The following is a 26,010-nucleotide window of genomic DNA, read 5'->3' on the forward strand; positions in this document are numbered from 1 at the left end:
AATCCTTAGCCAAGTCTGTGCGGACCTATGGGATCACAGCCTCTTTCACAATTGCCCAGGTGGAGGCCTTGAACAGGTACTGCATGACACCCAGTGATTGGAGCGAGCTTGCACAAGCGTGCTTGAGCCCAGGCCAATACTTAGACTGGAAGGCCTTCCTGATTGAGTTTGCTAATGAAGAGGCTACAGCCAATAAGAGCAAATTGACACCCTTTGGCAGATTGCCCAGCTCGGCTGTCAATGGAAATATGCTGGGTTGTGTATGGCTAGTACCCAGTATGAAAACTTTACCCGTGCTGTAAATCTGTCTAAACAGTTGTCCAGTTATCTTTTAGGTAATTGGACGGGAGAATTCGACAACCTGATGGACCAGCTGAGGGTGGCCATCGTCACGGTGAACTCGACCCAGGTGGACACTGGACTGGTGGAGGGATTATCCTCGTGGATCTCTGCTGCCATGGACCATCTTAAGGAGTGGGTGGGTCTGGAAGCCTTGATGGGCCTCCTGGTGTTAGTCTCCTTCGTATGCCTGTGGTGCATTTGCCAGAGCAGAGGTTCTCAGCGCCACAGTGCAGCCATGATTATTCTATCTAAAGAAGATAATTATATACATTTTCTTTAAATAATTGCACTTAAATTCTCAAAAATTTCTTTGTTACAATCTGTATGTGATCTTTTATGTTAGTATGCTATAAGGGTACTTGAATATTATTTTTGTGCATGTTGGGATTATCTTTATTAGTGTCTTAGAGAATTAAGTACTTACACAGTATTGAAAATGGTTCCTAAGCAACTTATAATATCTTCTCCTAAACTTGTTCTCCTTTGTAAAACCAAGGCTTAAACAATCACCAATGAAACCTACAATATGTGTTTAAGAAAGTTTACAGTTCTAACATGAGAATGGAGCAGAATTAAACTTGGAGCAAGGTAGAAAAATCAAGACATTGTGCACAGGGACCATTGTAACTGGCATAGAATTTAATACCTAATGATATATTAGAGAACAGTGAGAGAATTGCTGAACTAAATATTAGACACTTCCAGATCCTTTCAAGAGAATCTTGATAGAGTATACATAAGTTTGACATATGGAATATGTTCTTTTTTTCCAACATACTTCAAGCTATCCAAACTTCACTAGTTACTTGTCTTCCTTCTTGTTAGGAAATTATCACTGCCTGTTAAGTCTTCAATAAGTAGGCTACAATCCAAATAATGACATATGTTAAGAATAGTGTAAGGGGATTAGGAGAATGGAGGAATCTCCCTGGAAAGCAGAAATAGAAAAATAGTCATGGATAGACAAAATGTGGAGCAGAACAGGGAAATCAAAGGGAAAAGGATAGGAAGAGGTGGTAAGGAAAGAATACTGAGAGGGTAAGCTAAAACTAAGGTTCATTTGAGGAGTTGTATCAAAATCTAATACACTGGATGCTTCTTAGAATATATACATATACAAAAGATATCTGTGGGATGTTCCGTATGTTACATGTGTTGCTCTGATTGGGTAATACATAAAACACTGCAAGAAACTGTTCTTGCCTGGACTGCTTGATCAACTGGACATGCAGGACCCATAGGAAGATGACCACTGAACTTTGCTTGGCAAAATGGTCCTTCAGATTCCTGCTTCACAGAGGAAACTGCCAGACATTCTGCAGGACACAGAGAGAAATGACTGAGAGATTCTAGCCCTGTGGGCTGAAGACAGATGCCCCAAATTTACAAAGGAACATTAGGTGACTGTCCAGGTTGCCAGCTGTCTCTGTCTATTCTTGCAAGACTTCCCGAAAGTTGCTTGTATCCTTCTCCCGTTTCTCAGGTAATATTATATCCTTCTGAGGTCTTTGATGTAGTTGAAGCTAGATAGTTACAATTTTCCTTATTTATGATAAAAGATAAGTTAGATGTAAAACATTAGACTCATAAATATAAGATAGGATATCTTCTTTAATTTTGCCAAATAAACTAGTTATTATAAATTGACTAGATATTATAACTGTAATTCTGGCTTGATAATTGTTTTGTTATTTGTAATTTTACTATGTTAAAGTTAAAACCTTCCTTTTAGAAAAAAAGAAAAGGAAAAATGCTGTGGGATGTTCCATATGTTACATGTGTTGCTCTGACTGAGTGATAATAAAACACTGATTGGTCAGTAGCCAGGCAGGAAGTATAGCCAGGACAAAGAGAAGAGGATTGGGAGAAGTGGAAGGCTGAGGCGGAGAGACATCGAGCTGCCACCATGACAAGAAAGATGTCAGGTACCGGTAGACCATGAGCCACATGGCAACTCATAGACTAATAGAAATGGGTTAATTTTAGATAAAAGAACAGCTAGCAAGAATCCTGAACCATTAGGCCAAACAGTTTAAAAAATATAAGAATCTGTGTGTTTATTTTATAAGTGGGCTGTTGGACTGCTGGGCTTGGTGGGACCAGGAGAAAACTGTCCAGCTACATATCTAAATTGGAATTACCAAATAACAGGGGAGACTAAGGCCAAACTAAACATTTCTCACCACCAAATGAAAATTCCTGTGCCAGGAATGGGTTGCATCTAATTAGTTTTTGGTCAAAGGAGCCCCATGGGAATTCCCAAACAACTAAGGCTATTGCCAAGGCTCTTAATTGCTTTCCACAAACTGATGATAAGGCCCTATGCTGAAGATATCTGCACAAGGCAATGGATAAAGAGAAGCCATGCTGATTCCCACCTAGATCGTTCATCCATACAGATTAGTGTTTATGATACTGGAAGGTACTCATACTACCAGAGGAGAAAGGTAAACACCAACAGTTGCAAACCCTGTGATCTACAATGGTAGCTTGACATAAGTTATGCTGCTACAATAGTGGCATATAAGTTGTTTGAATAACCAGTCAGTCTTATTGTAATTAAAATCCAGTCCATGAGATGGAACCTCTGCTCCAAATTGTCCAGTGGGCCAAGAACCTGAGACTGGATAAGACTGGATAGACCATGAACTTAAGGGGAAACCAAATATTACTGTTCTGCTAAATTAAATTAGAAATAAAGTGATTCCTAGTGACATTCTGCTATGCCCATACACATTTCCTGCTCAGCCATCATCAGAGAAGTTTCCTCTTGTACTAAATGGAAACAAATACAGATACCACAGCTGGACCCTATGTGCAGAGTGGATAGTAACATTTAGGAATATGCAAAGATGCATGTTGCCAGAAGGAGGATATTTTATAACATAAGAAACCTATCTCTGTGATAGTGTACATCACATTAAACATTCTCAAATCTTGCCTGATCCCAAGAGATGGCCTGTTCAATCCACATAGTCACTATTGCTAGGAGACTTAGCTAAAGTCATCCTTGTAAATTCTTGGGAATTTTCCTTGCAGAAGCTTTTTATCTGACCCTTTAATGTCCCCTGTTGCCCATTGGGACACAAACTAAGCCAAACAACCTTTGACCTACAGTCTATTCTGCCTATAGGATGCACTGGGGTCAGGGTGGCACAGAGATTGTAGGAGTAGCCAAAAAATGATTGATCAAGTCTGAGACCCATACCTTGAGAGTAAGCCAACCTCTGACACTGGAGTTCAGGACCCAGAGGCTGGATTACTCACAGACCTAAGATAAAACCAAAAATGAGCAGGGCGGTGGTGGCACATGCAGGTGGATCTTTGTGAGTTCGAGGCCAGCCTGGTCTACAGAGCAAGATCCAGGAAAGGTGCAAAGCTACACAGAGAAACCCTGTCTCAGAAAAAAAAAAAAAAATCAACATAATGATGCCTAACCAGTGCCAACCCAATTATCATCACAGGGTTCATCCAGTAACTGACAGAAACAGATGCAGGGATCCACAGCCAATCATTAGGGAATTCAGCTTGGGGAACCCTGCTGAATACAGGCAGGAAAGATTTTACCAGCCGGAGAGATCAGGGACATCACAAGAAAACCCACAGAATCTGCTAACCTGGGCTCACAGCAGCTCAGAGATTGAACTGACAACCAAGGAGGCTGAATGTGACCAAGCTTGGCCTCTAAGTTTATGTGACAGTTGTGTAGCTTGGTCTACTTCTAGGACTCCTAAAAGTGGGAGCACGGGCTATCCATAGCATTTTTATTGGCGTTTGGGACCATATTCCCCATACTGGGTTGCTTTGCCCAGCCTGAATACAAGAGGAGGAGCTTAGTCCTACCTGAACTTGATATGCCATGTACAAGGGAGGCCTGCTCTTTTCTGAACAGAAAGAGAGGAGGAGTGGAATTGGCGGTATATAGTGATATTTTATTTGTATTGAAATGTGATTTTATTTGTATGTCAATAAAATTGCCTTGAGGTCACAGCAAGCCAGAGCAGAAGCCAAGCAGTAGTGGGGCACGCCTTTAATCCCAGCACTTGGGAGGCAGAGCTAGGCGGATCTCTGTGTGTTCAAGGACACAGCCAGCAGGGCAGATACATGCCTTTAATCTCAATAGCAACCATAGATGACCTGGAGGTCTGTACAAACAGGCAGTAACAAGGAGGTCATGTGGCTGGGTTTACAACCAATGAGAAAACAAAACAGAAAGTCTTTAAATAGACAGAACGCACAGAAGTAGGTCTCTTGCGCGGAGAGGAGGAACAGCAGAAGCAGTGAAGGGTAAGGTTTTCCGCTTTTGCTCTGACCTCGTGGTTTTTAACTCTGCAATCGGTTCCGTGTTTCTTATCTAACAAGCAGGATACATCTACAGCGGTAGGTCAGAAAAGAGTTGCAGGGAGGGAATGGGAGGAGAGGAGAGAGAGAAAACTTGAGTCTAAATGTAAAATAAATATTTAATTAATAAGAAAAAACTCTCGAATCTACTTATTTCTTTATCTCCGCCATTATCAAACTCCCGATACCATTCTATAAATATCTTTTAATAACGATAATACAGATGTCTCCCCATTCCTTTTCTTTCAACTGGGAAATTCCTTTTCTAGATTTCAGGCAGAATTGTGTTACTGTTTCTCAAGTAGTTATTTAATTTATTAAACTAAGCTGAAACCTTGACATGGACTGTGGTATCCAGACAATCCTGAGTGCTCCGAACTTTTCTCCCGTTGCATTTTATACATTTTCCTGTATACTCCCTACAATCTTATATCTAATTTTTTCTCTCTAGTCCCAGTTGGATCAGTTAATTTTTCCTTAGTATTTGGATCTCAGCCCAGATAGCACCATATCTTGAAAACATTTTCCAAGAAACTTTGGCTAGCTCTTACCCAATTCATAAATGTTTCTCTCATTCTGAATATAATCTAGGATACTTTTACATCATTTAAATGCATACCTGTATATTTACCTTTTAATTTCCTCTTTCATGTTCTGTAAACTCAGTTTAAGTTAGAACCTGTTTATATATTTTTATATAATAACTCTGTCTAAAAGCAAATTTTAAACATTTTAAATATCAGAATATGTTTAGTCATTGTGTTAGTGTGCACAAAAATGAATATTTAAATTTAAATATACTCATCTAATTATGTCTGCATAGGAAATATTGATATGATAATGAGAACCATACTTGATTATATTCCAGAAAAATATCTGGTAATGTTTTGTTTTTCTAGACATTTACATAATATTGATATGAAATATTTTAGCTTTACAGTACAGTGAAAATACTTAGGAAACTAATAGATGTAGATTGATTTTTATCTTCTAGAGTATTGCTTACTCAGAAAGATAGTATTTAGTACATCTTGAGAAAAGTTTCATTAAGCAGAAATTATCTAGTCAGTCATAGGTTGTAGAAATTCTGCATATATCTTCTGTCCTTGAATTTAAATATTGTATTACAGAATTCTATGATGAATATTTGAGAGTAAAACATCTTACTTTTTTTTTTTTTTTTGAAAGTAGGCTACCTGGCTGGGAGGTGGTGGCACAAGACTTTAATCCAAGCACTCATGAGGCAGGGGCAGGCAGATCTCTGAGGTGGAGGCCAGACTGGTCTACAAAGTGAGTTCCAGGATAGCAAGGACTAAACAGAGAAACCCTTTCTTGAAAAACAAACAAAAAACAAAAATCGCACACACAAAAAGGCTGCATGTTATTGGCTTAACCTGCAAAGGTTTTTTTGTTTTTGTTTTTGATTTTGTTGTTTGCATATGTAAACATTGCATTTTTAGGCTTTTGCATGTAACTTTGATTCTAGAATCTTTTGTAGGAACCTTCTTTACAGTGAGACTAAAATACCCGCAGCCATTTCTGGGGCAGATGCTGAACTCTTTGATGACCATTGATATGTAATTAATTATTTACAGTTAATTTATAGAAATGCAATTAATTATCCACCACTTCAAAAGAGTTGAAAATGATGAAGGGCTAGCCATTAAAATAGTTAATCCTTGTTTATGGTTCTGTATATGGCTTCAGTTTGACCACTGTACATTAGATAACCAATAAGGAAAATAGAAAATGATATAAATCTATTTCAATTAAGAACATATTTAAAATAAAAAGAAAATAAATAACTAACTCTGAATCTGTTATATAATATCATTGTCCAGCTCATCTCACAAAAAGGTCTTTTGAAATCTTCTTTCAGAAAACAAAAACAAACCACCACCACCAACAACAACAAAAAAAACAGTTAAATAATTTGGAAATCGAATCATTATGTCCTTAATCAAGTTAAAATGAAGTTATAATAACTTTTCCATCCTTAATACAAGGGAAGGAATTTAACTCTACCTCAGTGTAATATGCTATACTTTGTTGATCTCCATGGGAGGCCTGTCCGTTTCTGCACAGAAAGAGAGGAGGAGTGTGTTGTTGGTTGTTTTTGCTCTTTTCATCCTTTGTTTTTTAGGGTGGCTCCCCACCCACCCTAAATAAATCCACACACAGAAGCTTGTTTTTACTTATAAATGCCTGGCTTTAGCTTGGCCTGTTTCTTGCCAGATTTTCTTAACTATTCCTTTCTGCCTTTGTGCTTTTTCCTTTCTCTTATTTCTGTATATCTTATCTTCACTCTTACTCCATGACTGGTTGTGTTGCTGGGTGGTTTGCCCCGAACATCCTTCGTTTCTTGTTCTTGTTCCTTCTTTATTTTGTCTCTTTCTATTTATTCTCCTTGTCTGCTAGCCCCGCCTATCCTTTTCCTGCCTCACTGTTGGCTGCTCATCTCTTTAGTAGGCCATCAGATGTTTTAGACAGGAAAAAATTCACAGATTTAAACAAATGCAACATAAACAAAAGTAACACACCTAAAATAATATTCTACAACAGGAGTGGATGGAGCCAGGAGGGATGTAGGGAGATGAATGAGAGGGGAAAGGAGAAATTGTGGTTGGGATGTAAAATAAATATCTTCAGATTATGAGACTGGTATGCTTCCTACTGTACTAAGAGGATTTCAAAATAAATACATATATAACATAATAAATTACAAAAAAGATTGGGATATAATGAATTAGGATGGCTCCATGGTAAGAATGACCTTGTGAGACCAAAATGAGCCATCTTAGAAATAAGACCAAAATGTTTTTACCCTAAAACTAAGGCCTAAGATTTCTCCTTTTAGGTACAGGCCACGAGTTACTGGGAATAGTCCATGAGTTACTGAAACTAGTCAGTCTAGATTCCAGAAACCAGGAAATGTAAAAGTATCTAGTCACAAGGTAGTCACAAGATAATGACTGCCATTCTATGGATTGTCCTCTCCCTGGTTCCCTAGGCAACTGTTTGGCCAAAGAATGTTCCAACCCTGGTTTCCAGGATAACTGATCATAAAAATGTCCCCACCTGAGGGCAGCCAATGAGAAATGGTGGCAGGCATTAAAAATAAGATTAAGCCATGATTTCTAGAAAGTCCCTAGAAGCGAGCCAATCAGAATTGTACCCATACTAGCACCCCTGAATGATGTAACCTTGTGGTTTTTGTCTTTAAAAATTGAGCTTGCAGAGAGGCAGGCATGTCCTCCAGCTTCCACTGCATTGGATTTGTTGGACGAAGTCCCTGCCTAGGCTTGTATTGCTTTTGGAAATCCAGAATTAAACCTTGCTTTTGTATTCTGGCATGCTTGTCTTTGGTGGTCTCTCTGGGGGTCGCGATCTGGGCACAACATTCTCTATAATAAGATAGCAAACCAGACATAATGATAAGAAAACCATGCTAAAATACAGGGATACAGAGGAAGAATGACACTGGAGTTAACCAGATATACAACCAGGAATGATGGAGCCTCTGCTAAGTGGGCAGGAAAATGCTCCCCTAGAAGTCTAGAAAGAAACATGGCTCTGCCACACATTGTGTTTTGGGCATATGACCTCTATAACTGTGAATTTGCAGTTTACATTGTTTGAACTAACTTGGTAATGCTTTCTCATGGCAGCTCCAGGGTAAACTCAGATATTTGTTTTTAAGGAGGAGAGAACAAAGTAGTATGCTAATCATTTCATCCCACAGGTAAAATAATATAGGTTATGAAGTGAAATTCCACTTTACCACTTTACTGTTCTCAATATTTATACACCAAATAACATTTTTCGCATTTATGTGACAAAAAAAGAAAAGAATGAGCTAACATAAAATTATTGCTATTCAGGGAATGCAATTTTAACAAAAGCTTATATATTCCTATGTAGTATTAGATAAAAACCATCTCTGCAACCAAACTACAAGCAATTTGCAAGATACTACTGGTTTAGTTAAGCGGAGGAGTCAAAAAAGAAATTGAAGACTCACAGTGTTCTGAAAAATAAGAAGTTTGTATGGCCACCTAGTCTATTCTCCAATGTCAAAGAACTTTGCAGCTTACCTCCCATGTTTAGAAACTTTTGCTTTTCTTTTGTCAAATTGTAGTCTCTCAGTCTGTATTTTGCTTTCATTTTATCTAAATAAATACTCAAAATTTAATTAATTTCTTTAATTTAAATTCTTCTATTTTTAAAAATTTATTTATTTTATAGTCCCACTGAGTTTCTCTCCTCTCCTCTCTTCCCATTTATTTCCTTCCCTCCCCTCTGCCCCCATGCCCTCTCCTGTCCCCCAATCTATTCCTTTGTTTCTGTTCAGAAAGGGGCAGGCCTCCCATGGATATCAACAAAGCATGGCATAAAAAGTTGCAGTAAGACTAAGCACCTCCCCTTGTAGTAAGGCTGGCCAAGGTAATCCAGTAGGAGGAATAGGTTCCTAAGAGTCACTCAAAACATTAGGAACAATCCCTACTCCCAATCCTTATGAGTCGCACAAGGTATAAAACTGTCACATACATAGAGAGGACTTAAGTCATTCCCATGCAGGTTCCCTGGCTGTTGATTCAGACTCTGTGAGTTCCTATGAGCTATGTTAGTTGTTTCTGTGAGTTTTCTTTGTCCTCCTTGATCCCTCTGGCTCCTCCAGTCCTTCTTTGCTCCCTTCAGTAGTTTTCCCCAAGTCTGGCTATAAAGTAAAAAATAACCATGCTATAATCCACAGACCCAAAGAAGCTTGGTAACAAGAAGGCCCAAAAGGGGATTATGGATCTCCCCAGGAAGGGGAAGTAGAAGAAATCTCTTTGGTAGACTGGGGCAGGTGGAGATGAGAACTTGAGGGATCCAATTGGAGGATGTATGGAGGGAAAAAGCAGTGAAAGAGAGGATCATAAAGATGGAGGGCATTTTGGGGTCAGATGGAAACCTGGTACAAGGAAAACCCCCACAAATCTACAAAGATGACCCCAGCTAAGACCCCTGGCAATGGTGAATATATAGCCTGAATTGGCCATCACCTGTGGTCAGATTGGTGACTATTCCAATTGTCATCAGAAAGCCTTCATCATGGAAACAGATGCAGAGACCCACAACCAAACACATTTTTCTAATTTTTTAAAGTAAGCCCCCAATCTTACTTTCTTTCCATTTACTCAAAACTATTTCCAAACTCCCTACTTGCAGAATATTTTTCAGTAACAGTTTTTCATCCAAATATTGTTATCTTATTTCTTTTCTAAAGACATAATTGTACTGGTTAAGGTGATAATGCTGCTGATGATGATGAGTAGAAGGAGGAGGAGAAAGGGAATTGACAATTTGATACAACCTAGAACCAGCTGGAAAAGGAAAACCTCAGGAGCAGAATTGCCTCAGTAAGTTTTGACTGTGGTTATGTCTGTGGGTCCCAGCCCACTCTAGTCCATGCCATCCCTGGACAGTTGCCATGAATGCTCTCTAAGAAAGCTATCTGAACATGTGCTAGGGAGAGCAAGCCAGTATGTATGTAGTGTTGCTCCAGAGTCTCAGTGATAGTTCCTGACTCCAGGTTCCTGCTTTGAGATCCTGCCCAGACATTCCTGATCCTTAGACTGAACCTTGAATTGTAGCCCAAATAGGTTCCTTCATGAGTATTTTTTTAATTGTGTTTATCACAGCAATAGAAACAAATGAGATCAAAGACAATCATCTTCCCTCTTCAAACAATAGTGATCTTCTTCATTATTTTCTTCATTCTACTGAACAGTGTTGTGGTGAAATTCTATTCGTGCTGAAATGTGGTGATATTTTATTTTTGCTTTAATAAATAAAGCTTGCCTGGATATCAGAGGAAAAAGGCCAGTCATTATAAGTAAACAAAGAAGGCAGACATAGGTAGAGGCACACGCCCTTAATTCTATCATTCTCTGTGGGATCTCTGTGTGTTCAAGGCCACACTGGAAACAGAGCCAGGTGTGGTGGTATTCCAAATTTGTTTAACTGTGGAGGTCTGGAGGTCTGCACAGACAGACAGGAAGTGACAGAGCTATGTAGGAAGAGGAAGTGATGTAGTTGAATGGAGAGAGCACATCAGATGGCAGAATAGCAGGGCATATGTGCATGGGTACACAGGAAGTAAGTCACATTTGGAAGCCGCAGAGTTGGTGAGGTAAAGTTGGCTGGTGACTTTCCCTATTTCCCTGATCTCTCTAAGGCTTTCACCCCTATATTTGGCTCCATGATTTTTTTTAATAAGACAATTTAGCAATTCATCCACACAGTGTAGTTAATACAGATGTTATGTTCACTTGCCTTTCATGAAATAAAATACAAACATTTCTCTTCTTAACAGGAAATTAGATGATTCTCTTTGTTTTACATTGATGGGGATGATCCACGGTGATAAAACCCAACCAAAGAATGGAACAGTGTTGCTTCCACATGATAGGTTACATTATGCCTAGAAATCTGAATGCTGAGCACACAGGTGCTGAATTGAACATGAGTCTCCCCATGGCAAGCTACTTGCCTTCCTATAATTGATTGTTTTTGAGCAGAAACCCATCCACTGATTCCAGAAGCCAAGGAGAGATTCACCTACATTGGGGTAGCAAGCATAACCACTATACTACTTCCATTTGCTTTCCATTTTAAGAGTAGCTTGTCCATGTTTTCCTGAGGTTTCCATAAAGCTGTTCATAATAAGTGGACTTCATCTAATCATTTTTAAAGGGGTTTATAGTTTCATGTATCCACAAGAACTAGGTATATTAATAGAGACATGATAATAGATCATAACATATTTGAGCTTATACTCATGCCTTGTCAAAGGAAAACACCAGTTCAATAGATCTGCACCTTAACAAAAGCCTCTGATTGTATCAGGGAAGAAATCATATGCAGGTCTTTATTCTGTTTGACCATGTTCGCAGCAATAGAAAATGATAGACTTCACATGGAACATATAGAAAAGGATTAGAGTGCAATACCATTTGACTTGAGGCTTTTCTGGTCTTATAAAAACAGAAATATATTGATATAACATGATGAAAATGTCAATCAAGGTCAAGGCCTAGGATCATCTTATTTCCCCAATAAATTTGCTACCTCAATAAATTTTCACTTTAATTTCAGTAATTTAGCTCTAATGTTTGGTCAATTTCTTCACTAAACAAGTGTACCTCTATCTTAAATAATTTCATATTACAATAAATCTTAACTAAAACTAATAATAGTACATTTTAGAGAATATAATGGCAGTGCATATTTACTCATTTCTTCCAGTTTTCTAAATCTGGTTTTTACCAAAGTTCATGCTCAAAAACTGAAAAGAAAAATTAAGTTCTAAATAAAACTAATGTTATAATTTACAGCTATCACCATACATTTAATGTAACTTCAATGATTTCTGCATAACTGAGGTTTCTTGAATATTTAAGTATGTATGTTAATGTTACTTAAGAAAAAATTATACTCGAGATAAATCAAGTAATTAACAAGAAATGTAGAGACATCTTTGCCAGCTTTTGTTGGGAAATATTGAAAATTTGCCTTCCTTTGTATAAGAAAACAAATGGAAGAAATGTCTTTGTTGATGCAGGAACTTGGATCATAAGGACCTCTAGACTCGACTGTTGTGCTGTAGCTAGAAATTCACTATTTCCTAAGACAAATGCTATACGATTTAACCCTTCCAATATGAAAGTGTTTCAATCATTTCTCATTTTTTTTTCAATTCACACTTTCTGGTTTTTGGAAAATCTTTCAGCCTGTTCCCTTGCTTTCTCCTTTTCTCCTGCTCTTGAATAGCTCCCACTGGGAACTGTCACCCAGAAGGAATTATCATTTGGCCTTTATATACTCTTCTAAAATTTAAAATGTCAATAATAAATAGGGGATAACTGATTTATAAAATAACTAAATTTATTTCACTTAGTTCACACTGTAATTTCATTTATCTCAACTTTTTTATTCCCTTATGCACATAAGTAAAATGATTATTAATATTTTATTTAAATGAGAACATTAAATTTTCTGTTTCTTGGAAAGCAATTCTAAATTTATAGATATCCTCTCAGGTCTTGTGATTACATTAATAATCACAAGCATGGCATGTCTCTATTCTTTCTTAGGTCTTTCTACACAGATGTAGCCAACCTTTTTCCTGAATGTGTTGCCTCTAATTTCTATGTTATAAACATGCTTGGGAATCTGATAATTGCTGCCCAGAAATAAGTTTTAGTGTTCACTATTCTAAAAAAAAAAATTCTATATTGGAGAACCTTCAATTCAGTTCAGGAATGTTGAAATACATTGTATAAAATGTGTTTACATGAATAGTACTGAACTAAAAGAAAAAAAGTAATTGTCATTCCCAAATGATTTATTCTTTTTATGTATGCCCTATTAAGATATAAGAATGATTATGAAATTTGATTTTCAGTTGTTGCTAAAGTAAGTAAAATAATGTCAAATATTGTGATGATAAAATGGACTCTTTTGGTGATGTACATAATACAGTGGCTGGCATAAATAAAATGTAAATGTTAAATGTTATGTTTCAAACATAACATTGAAAATTCCTATTTTTCTAGGTACTTTAGAATCTTTTTACCTTTTTATTCCATCGGATTTCAAATTGGCTTTATTCTAAGGTCAAAATGACTTCCCACACATCTTTCTTCCTATGCATTTTTTCCCTACTTTACTCTCCAGAAAATGTACTCTGTCTCATGTGTGTTGCTCACCTGGGTGGTCTCATTCCTATGTGCCCTTCATATGCTCTTCATGGTATTGGTCTCATTTTATCCTCTTTAGTGCTGTATACAGGAATTATGTTTTGTGTTCAAAAATATAATTGAGTCATATCTACTTATATCTTTTCAGTAGATGAGGCAATATACTTATTCACCTTTATTCTAAATAACCAGTGGCATAGTCAAAACATTTAGTGGATTTTATATTAATAATTAATGATAAGAGTTAAAGAATTTTCCATTTTGTAATTAGGCCTGAGATTCATTTCAAAAGTTGTTCTCAGCTTCTGAAAAATCTAGTGTTATCTTTAAGGCTATGTAGATCTTTTTTGTGCCTACCCCCTTTTTGTGTGTAATGTATTCTGGCTTCTCAAAAATAACATAGAAATGATGTGTTAACGATAGTGAACCATATTAATTCTGAAATAGAGTATTTTCAGTTCTCTTCTCTTATTCCCATGCTAGATAGTAACTCAAGTAGAACATAAGAACACAGATTGATAGGTAAGGTTAAAATAGTAATTTCACTAATATTTTATTTCCAAGGAATTTCTGTACTGTAAAAGCATATTATTCAGTATTTTAACTGTTATAAACACAATAATTAAACTACAAATGACAAAACATCCTTTCAAAAAGTGCTATTCTTAAATATAGTAAGTATATATTGAAATGATTGTGACTAATAGGCACTACCAGTTTTTTGCGATGTCTATATCTGGATAAGGTGTGATGAATCCTAAATCTGTCGGAACTTAAATTTGCCCCATTTCTGCTTTTGGGGATCAGTAATGATATAGACAGAACATATGTTCCTTTCCTCTGTTTCCTCACTAGCAATCCTGCCTCAAATCCTATGAGTGATCAACATTAGTGCTATTAATTTTTAGACACAAGGAGCTACATATACGGTGCCCAAGTGTTATAATAAAGTATATATCTATCCTTTTATTCTTTATTTTGTTTAACAATGAAATATTTTATTGATTCCAATTTTAAGTATTAGACTTCATTTTCAATACTGCAGTGTTTCAGTGATAGAAGCAATTCCTTTTTTACTTTCTCTTTTCTCTATTAAAATATGATAATTGCCTTAATATATTAAACTTTATATGCCAAATTTAATATTGAGAATAAAATATAATAGATAATTTTATGTTAATTATTATTATTTTCTGTTTCTCATGAAAACAGGTTAAAATATATTATTTTGAAAAGTTTCACTATATTATTTTATATCAGCAATAAAGGAAAGCAATAGACAGTTTCTATCAGGCTATAAAATTAAGAAAATATTTTCAAGTAAATAATCAATGCCTTGTATATTATTTTCAAGTAAATAACATCATATATATGCAATTGCATATGTACACAATTGTATATAATTGCATGTAAAATGAATCACTCAAATTTAACAGCTCTAAAACAGTGTGCCTATGTAGAGCGCAGCAAAAACACTTTTCATGTTTCAAATTTTGTCCATACTAGACTTTAAAGCTATTTTAGAACTTACAATTTAGAATTTACAATAAAAACAAACCTTAACATTATATATAATTGAATTTGATGATTTCTGGTAGAATATACATCCAGAATTTTTGTTCAAAAATTACTATAAATTAGAATGACTTCTTGGGATTGTATTTTTAGCATTCATTTAAAGTGATTCATTTGAATCAAAGCTGAATATCTTGTCAGAACATGAGTAGCAGAGAAAAACTGGTCACCCAACTCAGCTAGGAAGTAGTAAAACAGAATATTTTGCTATTAAACTTTTTCCATTTCTTCTATTCAATTAATATGTTTTCTAGATTCCAGCCTACAGCGTACTGCTGCCAACCTTGGTGCTTCCATCCTTAATAAATTTTCTCTAGTAATTAACCCACGAACACAGCATGGTCTAAGTATGTCTCAACTTAATCAAGCTGACAATTCAGATTAGCCAAAAGAGATGGAGGAATCGTAGGAACGACACCTTGTGGCTGCCACAAAGCAGTGTATAACTGTGAAAACAAACTTCTTCCTTTCTCTTTAATCCATGGAAAGCTCTTGACTCGAATTGTGACACCCACACTCAGAACTGAATTTTCTCCTTAGTTATTCTTCCTTTGTATTAACCATCTCGCCATATACCTGCTGTATAGACACACAAAGAAGGGCATTTTACTGTCAGTTATGTATTGTCTAATCAGATCCAGTTGACAATAAAGATTACTAAACTCAATGTGAAACCTTTGTAAAGCTATCTCTAAATACTCTTCAAAGTATTTATCAATTGTTCATTAAGCACAAAAAATCTTTGAAAGATATCAAATTATAATACTATGAAAGCATTCTATCTTGAGTGAGGTGCATCTCTTTCATTATAAAAAAAAATTGTCGCATTTGTTCCTTTAAAATTGTATGTCTTTCAAATTAAAACTTGCACATATATCAAATGAGTTCATCAATACTATAAGAAAGAAGAAATGGGAAAACACATTATAAACAATTATAAAAGACCTTTAGATTTGATTTTTAAAATACTGCTTTAATAGTTGGAGAAGTAGCTTAGTAGTGAAGAGGTTATTCTAGGAAACAACCTGGGTTTGGTTCCAAGGAACAATATGAGAGTTCATAATTATCTGTAACTTTAGTTGCAAGTGATACTGCACCATCTTCTAGCCTTCATCGACATGAGAAAACTAATTAGTACACAAGTATATTGGTAAGCAATATACTTATGCATATAAAATAAAACAAGTAAACCTTAAAAAATGAAAATGAAGCTTTACTGTGACATAAATGACATGTGACATCCACATATTTAATGTATAGTATGCTGTAGAATAATCTTTTTGTACACTGTTAAAATGTATTTCTCTCAATGCTTTAATAAAGAGCTAATTGGCAAACAGCTAAGAAGGAAGAGGTTAGGTGGGAGAGCCAGACTGAGAGAATGCTGGAAAGAAGGAGCTCAAAGTCACCAGTGAGATGCAGAGGAAGGAGATGAATATGCCTTGCTGAAAAAAGGTACCTCCATGTGGAAGAGCATAGATAAGAATTATAGGTTGGTTAAAGTTCAAAGAGCTAGTGAGTAACAAGCCTAAGCCTTCGGCCAAGCATTCATTGTTGTGGGATGTTCTGTATGCTGTAAAAATGTGTTACTATGATTGATTGATAACGTGCTGATGTTCCAGTAGCCAGGCAGAAAGTGTAGTATAGGCAGGACAAACAGAGAGGAGAGTCCTGGAAAGTTGAAGCTGAGTCAGGAGACACTGGCAGCTGCCACCATGACTAACAACATTTAAAGATACCAGTAAGCCACAAGCCACATGGCAAAGTGTAGATTAATAGAAATGGGTGAATTTAAGATATAAGAACTAGATAGCAAGAAGCCTGCCATGGCCATATAGTTTATAATATAAGTCTCTGTGTGTTTAGTTGGCTGTGGGAGTGGCAGATGAGAGAGATTTGTCCTGACTGCAGGCCAGGCAGGACCAGGAAAACTTCAGCTATAAATGACACCTGACGTGGGGTAACAGTTTTCACCTAAAACCTGAGAAAAAAGGATTCTAAAACAGAGCTAAAAACTCTTTCCTAGTTGTCTCTCTCAAGTTAGCTGCAGCCTGCGGGCTTGAGCTAGTCTATGGCAATCAGTGGCTTGCAAGCTTGACCTACAAGTATGGTGGGAATGAGGCATCTGCAAGCTGCACATTACACTGTGTGGTGGATTTAGCCTTTGCTTGTACAAAAAAAAAAAAAAAAGTTTCTGGGCTACATGCTGCATTGATAGTGGCATAGACCCCACTGCTTCTGGTGGTGAGCATGATTCCTCCTAAGCTGGGGGTAAATGTACCATCTCCATGTTGGGAAGCTGAGGCGGGCAGAGCCACTAGCCAAAGCTTTTATTTTAGCCCTAGTAATGCTACAGTTTAAAGCAATAGTTACACAATAAGACAGATTCAGAAGGAACAAGACTTTAATGGTTTATAATATGTTTAAAAATGTACATATGGGCTGGAGAGATGGCTCAGAGGTTAAGAGCACTGGCTACTCTTCCAGAAGTCCTGAGTTCAATTCCCAGTAACCACATAATAGCTCACCACCATCTGTAATGAGATCTGGCGCCCTCTTCTGGCCTGCAGGAATACATGCAGGCAGAACACTATTCACAATAAATTTTTTAAAAAATGAAAGAAAATGTACATAGGCTTGAAAGAGAAAAAAAGAAATATACAGTTATATAAAGAAATAGTGTTTAAAAATAAAGTCTTTAAAGAGATAGTAAAGGTAATATAAAAAATAAGCCACATAAAGATGGATATTACACAGAGAATCTGGACTGTGTTGTCTTTGATATTTTTAACTGCAGAGAGACATTTGATTATAAAGGGAGATGAGTTAAACCAATATGTATATTTTGAAGGTACCTTGACTTCAAAATTTGGATCTAAGGATATGTTGCTTTGGAAAGGAGGATCTGCTTTTGTTTTCACAAAAATCAGGAGGCTATGGATTTGTTCCAGATTAAGATACATCAGATTTGACCAGCCAAGATCCACTGAAATGTCTCTGATGACACCGTGGTCCAGATGATTGAACACCCAGAATGGTTTCAAGGCAACTGGCTCAGACAATACAGCCTCACAGACTACTCCATAGTCCTAATTATTTTTTATGTCCCAATAAGAATACAGGACCCTCATCCAGCAGAAAGTAGTATGATAAACTACACCCAAATTCCCAAATATACCAAGCTGGCTTTAAAGATGAAATTGGCTCACTCCTTTTGTAAGCCCAAACATATTGCTAGAAAGAAAAAAAAGGTTGAGAGATTTTTCTGTCCCATATCAAAAGAGCCCTCTGGTTTGGGACAGAGTAAAACCAATATTTTTATTTAAAACAGGTTGATTATAAATGTGAGCTCTTTCTAAAGAAAAAAAAGGGGGATAGTTTAGATGTGATAGGATAAAAGGGTAGATTAATGAACCTACTTGTTGAGAACAACTTGTTTAGAATATATATATTAGAATATATATATACACTCTCTTTTCAGGTATTATGTTTATGTAACTCCTTTAGATCATAATGAATAATTAAAGTACAGATTAATAATTAGTCTTCCCTGATAGTCAAACTTATAGTCATGTTAAGTTTTCTAGGTATACATGGTTATAATTAGGTAGTTAATCTTCAAACACTTCAAAGACCTACAGAATATGACATTTAAAATGTTTTAAAAATTTGAACTTTCTGGACAGAGAGACGTATCTGCTCCTGCCTGCAACAATTTGGTTCAGAGAGGAAGATGGGCATCAAATACACTGTATAGGGAGTTTATCTTCACCTTGGCAAAAATAGCCATTTGGGCAAGAAACTGTTCTTGCCTAGACTGCTTGACAAGATGATGTATCAACTGGACATACAGGACCCATAGGAAGGTGACCACTGAACTTGGCAAAATGGTCCTTCAGATTCCTGCTTTGCAGAGGAAAATGCCAGACATTCTACAGGACAAAGAGAAAAGTGAGAGTCTCTAGTTCTGTGGACTGAAGACAGATGCCCCAGCTATACAGAGAAATTTTGGATGACTGTCCAGGCTGCTAGCTATCTCTGTCTACTCTTGCAAGACTCCTGAAAGTTGCTTGCATCCTTCTCCCATTTCTCAGGTAATATTATATCCTTCTGAGGTCTTTGATGTAGTTGAAGACTAGATAGTTATGATTTCTTTAGTCATGATAAAAGATAAATTAGATATGAAACCTTAGACTAATAAATATAGGATAGATAGAATATCTTCTTTAATTTTGCCAAATACAAATAGATTAGATATTATAAATAGGCTAGATATTGTAACTGTAATTCTTGCTTGATAATTGTTTTGTTATATGTAATTTTACTATGTTAAAGTTAAAACTTTCCTTTTTGAAAAAAAAAAAGAAATGGGAAGTGCTGTGGGATGTTCTGTATGCTGTGAAGATGCATTGCTATGATTGACTGATAAATAAAGCACTGATTGGCCAGTGGCCAGGTAGAAAATATAGTATAGGACAGAAAATATAGTATAGAGAGGAGAATTCTGGGAAGTGGAAGGCTGAGTCAGGAGACGCTTATGGTTGCTGCCATGACAAACAACATTTAAAGATACCAGTAAGCCATGAGCTACGTGGCAAAGTATAGATTAATAGAAATCAGTTTAATTTAAGATATAAGAACTAGATAGCAAGAAGCCTGCCATGGTCATACAGTTTACAAGTAATATAAGTCTCTGTGTGTTTACTTGGCTGCGGGACTGGTGAGTGAGAGAGATTTGTCCTGACTGTGATCCAGATAGGACCAGGAAAACTTCAGCTACAATTTATAATTAATATTAATTCTCTGTGTGGTTATTTCAGAGCTGGCTGGTAGGATGAAATCTCCAGCCTATAACAGAATATTATGATCTTGGTCTAGTACAGTAAATTTGTCACTCTGGCCTCATTATCAATGTCATGGTTATAGCTGTTTTCTCTGGAAGCTTCTGCATGTATTTATTACTGTTTTTGATTTTTAATGTGTTAATAACATTAAAATGAGTACTGCTTTAACAAAATTTTAAGTGTACTTATAGTATATTTAACTATAAATATAATATGATATGATATATTGATTTGTAAAATAAATTCATATTGTGCTCTGAAACTCCAGACATTAAAGAAAATCTCCTGAATTACATCATTCCATCACTCTAATATATACTTCCAGGGATTAAACTGTTTTCAAAAGCTGATTTAAATGAAATCACATAATGATTGGATTGTCCTCCTATGACTTGTTTCCTTCATTTAGAATGTTCTTTATGTCCATTTATTTTCATATCAATTGTGCTATGTATCTCCCATCAGCAGAACTAAAACATAAAAATGTGGAAATATAGGAAATGATATGAACAAAGAAAGGAAACAAGACAGGTGAAATTGTAGGTATGAAACTATAGGAGTTTGAGTTGGTCACTCTATAAATTTGTCATATAAAATTCCATTTGAAAGTAGACAGTTTTATATATCAATCTAAATAAAAGAATAGCTTCTACTTTAACAGATACAAAGACAATAAATAGGAGTCTATCAACGTTGTATTTCAGAGGTGTTTAAATTTGATAGGTCTTTTGAAAGTCTGGTGTAATGAATAGTTCAAGTAAGGAATAATAATGTCTTCAATTAATAGATTTATTGGAACTTTGTGCATAATGGCTACAGGAATATAGAGCATAGAATCACTTTGAGATATATTGGTGAGGAATGATGAGTGAATGTGACATTGATTGATCACTATGTTCACTAATTTGAAACCCTTCAATGGTTGTCACAGTTTCACTTAGCATAAATTTTAGTATCTTTATTTTGACCTAAAATAGCCTGACCTTATCTTGTGTCTTAAACTATCTCCTATTATGTGATGTCATTTCTGGCCTCTCATACACTTATTCCATCTAAACAATTTCCTCATAATTTTTAACCTTTTGGTTTCTTTTCCATAAGTGCTTTTATACAGCAATAAATTCACTAAAATGTTCCTGCTTCTTTTTAAATAACAAATTTCTCCATATCTTTGATGTTTCAACTGAAATAACCCTTAACTCTTCTTCAGAAGGATCTCCTGATTTTTCTACTTGTCTATCTTATCACTGTTTTTTAGCATTAGTTATTCTGTTTATATCCCATATAACAAATTAAATCTATTGTTTTGTGTGTGAATACATGTGTATGAGTAATTATTTTGTCCAATTTAAATTAAGAGGATCTCCTTTTCTCTTATATCAGGTTTTACAGTGAATTTATCTACATAAAATATCATGTATCATCCTCTCTGTGTGGTGAAGCATTTGACATTAAGAACGTATTCAATGTATTTCTTTTAACAAGTAAATGAGTGGCATAAAGAACCTAGCCATACTTTCACAACTAGAAATAGTAATTTTCATGAGGTTGGAGACATATTGTAGATAAGTGCTATTCCTACTCTTACAGAGGATGTGCATTCTGATCCCAAAACCCAGGTTGGGTAGCTCCAAAAATGTGTAACTCTTGCTTTTTGGAATTTTACATTCTTTCTGGCCTCCGTGGGCACCTAAAGAGTTGGTACACACACACACACACACACACACACACACACACTCTCTCTCTCTCTCTCTCTCTCTCTCTCTCTCTCTCTCTCTCTCACACACACACACACACACACACACACACACACACAGTTAATTAAAACCTATATTTAAAAACAAAGAAATTCAAGAGCTTGTAGGATTCTCAGCAGATAAGGATACCTGATACCAGACTTGATGACCAGAAAGTCCACAAGGTAGAAAGACAGAACAAACACCTATAGTGTGTTCTGTGATTGCACACCCATTCCATGAACACTATCATACACATATAAAACAGTTGCATATAAAAACAGTAATTGTCTTGCTTCATGCTCAAATTTTGTCTCCAGATAGCTAGATAAATAGATAGACGGATAGATATACATACATACATACATACATACATACATACATACATACCGAAAGTGAGAGTCTGCTTGCTTATTGCCTGCTTTTTTTTTCAATCAGCACAGCAGCCCACTTTATATGTAGCTGAAACTAAGAAGTTATTAAATAACTAAGAGAGATTTTAAAGAAATTAAAAAATAAAGAAATCAATGCCATATATATAAAATATTATCAATAAACTAAAACAGATTTCATAAAAGCGGGCACAGAGAAAATGGCACAGAAAAAAGTTAGAAGGGTAGAATATACTATAAAGGACAGTGTGTGTTGGAATGGGATAGAGAGGCTTACATCACACATATAAGTCTGCAAGACATTACAAAAATGAATAGTTATGTATTCCCTAGGCTTTTCAAGCACGTGGTACAATTTTTGGCTTAATTTCGAAACAACAGAGATGTAATTTGAACTCATATCAAATACTTTATTCTTTTTTTTTTTTTTTTTTTTTTTTGGTTTTTTGAGACAGGGTTTCTCTGTGTAGCTTTGTGCCTTTTTTCCTGGAACTCACTTGGTAGCCCAGGCTGGCCTCGAACTCACAGAGATCCGCCTGCCTCTGCCTCCTGAGTGCTGGGATTAAAGGCGTGTGCCACTACTGCCTGGCCAAATACTTTATTCTTAAATTTGATACTATCATCTTAAGTTATTCATCATTGATCTCTCTTCAGTACACTCTCAGAAAGTCTCTATGGTCTCTGTTCCCTCATTTGATATCTCAACATTTTGTATTTTTGACTATGTTGAACAAGTATCACTTAGCAGGCTGAGCACACAGCAGTTTTATTTTTGTACAAAACAATTCAGTTCTAGACAATTTTTTTTTTTCATTTTGGCCCTACAGTAAAATTTAGGCAGGTTTTAGCTTTTCCAGTCACTGTCAATCACAAGTAAAATTTCATTTCAATAATTCAATAACTTTTTTTTTACTAGTGTGAAAACTTTATTTTTAATTTAGTTTAAAATTTCTTCCCAATTCTTGCTCTAACTTCAAATCTAAAGATCCTGCAGATGGAAAAAAATCTGTTTCTTTTTCTCATTCCCTTCTCTTCAAATCTAAATATCCCTCCATATCTCTTCGTTAAATCTACCGTTTGGAACTCCTCCTGGCTAGAGTTGGTGGATTGGGAGATGGAGGAATGGTGATATAATGAATGTTTCTTACCTGACTGGAAGACAGTTTTTGATGCTGCTACTCTTTCAATGGAATAAACCTTCCTTGCCTCCTAATTTTGATGCAGTTGGGATATTCTTGTCATGAAATTATATACATACATATTGTATTTTTGACTATGTTGAACAAGTATCACTTAGCAGACTATATATATATATTTGACAGTGTTTTTTATTTGCTTGGGTTTTTTTTAAATTATTTTCATTTGTTTTCTATATATTCGATTCTCAGGCATCCAGAAATATACCCTCCAGAGTTTTAATTCTTTAGGTGACCCTGGAAAATAAAATATTCTTTAGGATGAGTATAAATGGATAACTTTTTGTTCTATTTGACCCATATGGTAGTTTGAATAAGAATCTTCCCCATAGATGTAGATCAATAGGTGGTGGCACTGCTTGGAGAAATTTGTAGGTATTGCCCTGCTAGAGGAAGGGGTTGCCTCTGAGAGTAAATGGCTTCTGTTGTCAAAGACTAGTTTAACTAGGCAAAAGATGGGTTACCATTTTTTTGTTGTTGTTTTGTTTTGTTTTTCGAGATAGGATTTCTCTGTGTAGCTTTGTGCCTTTCCTGGATCTCACTTGGTAGCCCAGGCTGGCTTCGAACTCGCAGAGATCTGCCTGCCTCTGCCTCCCGTGCTGGGATTAAAGGTGAGCGCCACCACGGCCAGTCAATGTTACCATTTTTTTATATGGCCTTTGTTTAGCTGTGTAAAGAAGTGCTTGCGTTAATTAAATAAAGTTAACCTGGGCTCAGAAAGGGAGGGTTAGCCACTAGTTGACAGGAAGTAGAGGGAGGAGTGTAGTGTGAGCTTTTAGTTGGGATGATGTGGAAGGAGAGAGGCTTCGGGAAAGTTAGCCAGTTGCTCCTCCAACTGTCTGAGCTCACAGGTTTTCACCCTAGCCTTTGAGTCTCCAGTTTTATGAGAACATAGAGATTTAGTGAAAGCTGCCTTTAGCAGCAGCAACAGAGCCATTGTCTGGGGGAACTGTATCCCCTCCCCTCCCCCTTGCCCCCATGGCCTGAGCAGCCACTGTGCCACTGTGCCAAGGTAAAACAGCAGGCCTCACCAAGCCTAATTCTCGGTTTGCTCTCTGACTCATGTTTGTGTTTATGATGTGAGCTCTTGGCCTTCTGCTCCGGTTACTATGTCTGCTGCTGCTGTCTTGCTTCCCAGACATGGTGGACTCTTATTCCTCTGGAATCATAAACCCAAGCAACGTCTTCCTTCTGTAAGCTGCCATCATCACGTTTTATCACAGCAACAGAAAAAGTACCTAACAGCTCCTTAACTTCCCAGCAACAAAGGACTTAAAAACAAGGCATCCCTATTGCCTCCTCCACCTACAAATTAGAGCTTAGGATTTTTCATGGTAGGAGTTAGTAGTACCTCAGCATCCTTTCAAGTTAAGGGACCACAGAAGAAGCTGTCCATGCTGTTGCCTTTACACCTCTCCCATTTATGTAAAGGAAAAGAGAATCAATCACCCTTCTCCGTTTGTGAAAAGTAGTTGGAAGCCAAAACCTTGAAGCATCTTCTCTACTTGAATTTCACAGCTTCCAGCTCATATAGATGAAAGGGAACAGAACCAATTTCAGAGACTTGGGGTGCCTTTACTGAGGGGTTCCTTCCCTCAGTTTAGTATCTAAGGATGATGTCCATGTTTTTTTTTTTTTTTCCTTTGAGAGTTCAGCTAAGACTGAAACTTTTCCATTTCAATTTTATTTCATACATTGTGCCACTGTGGGAAGATTTAGTTAATCGATTTCACTATTTTGATAATGCTTATTTTTATTTTATATACCTATATAAATTATTTTAGTATTAAAAGTACTTAATGTATTTGTATTCTGTTAACCCAAGCTATATGTTAAATATCACCAGAATGGTTTGCATATTAGATTATGAAGCATTGAATAAACTTTTCTCTATTAGTGAATAGAGATTGATTGTTAATTACTCCATATAAATATGCATATATTATATATTTATATAAACTAAAAATATATATAACTACGCATGCTATATATATATATACACATATATATAAATCTGGATAATGTCATATAAAGAAAATATATACTTTCCTTAATGGCAATGATTAGCATTTATTTTCCAATTTCTCTTTTGCTTTTCTTTCAATAGTAAATTTGTGTTAACACTAGTGGTCATTTGTGTCTGTTTTATGTACATTTTAACTTCAGGAAATTTCTGGTCCGTGTTTCAGAATCTAGTAAGTCTCAGTAGTAATTGGATAGTTGGTTACATAAATTTATTAGAATTTACTACAGAACTATTTCATGTATTTAGTGATTTATTTTTATTCCATACTACATAGGATTAACATTTTTCTAGAGATTAAAACATAAAGAGAATACTATTTTATAGTAAGGAGAGCAATATCCCATTTTCTTGATATATTTCTTGAAGTGGTGAATTCACCATTTACATAGCAACATTGACTATGAGGAATCTTTCACAGCATGTGCTATTCCTGTTTTGGAAACTATTGCCAGCGAAATGGAGATCATCAGTATGCTGAAGACCTGACCCATTCAGGACTCTTCTCACTTGTTTCCTGGGAGAAGCATGAGCTTTCATAAACTATCCTGATAAGTCAGTCATTACTGAAGATGGAGCAACCACACTATGAAATTAAGACAAAATTTTTATTTCTGTGGTCTTTGGTATTTTTTGATTTGGTTCAGTAATAATCCATCTCCATGGTTTTATGTTCAGCTACACACTAAAAGTACAAATGAATTCCTCCAGGACTCACACAAGTTAAGAAACCGTGTTACCAACAGCAGATTATTATAACATGATTTTTGTGTTACATTCTAATTGCCAATCAATGTGGCACAGCTCTGAAGCATAT

Source organism: Onychomys torridus, chromosome 9 (genome assembly GCF_903995425.1).
Source record: "Onychomys torridus chromosome 9, mOncTor1.1, whole genome shotgun sequence".
Lineage (NCBI taxonomy): Eukaryota > Metazoa > Chordata > Mammalia > Rodentia > Cricetidae > Onychomys > Onychomys torridus.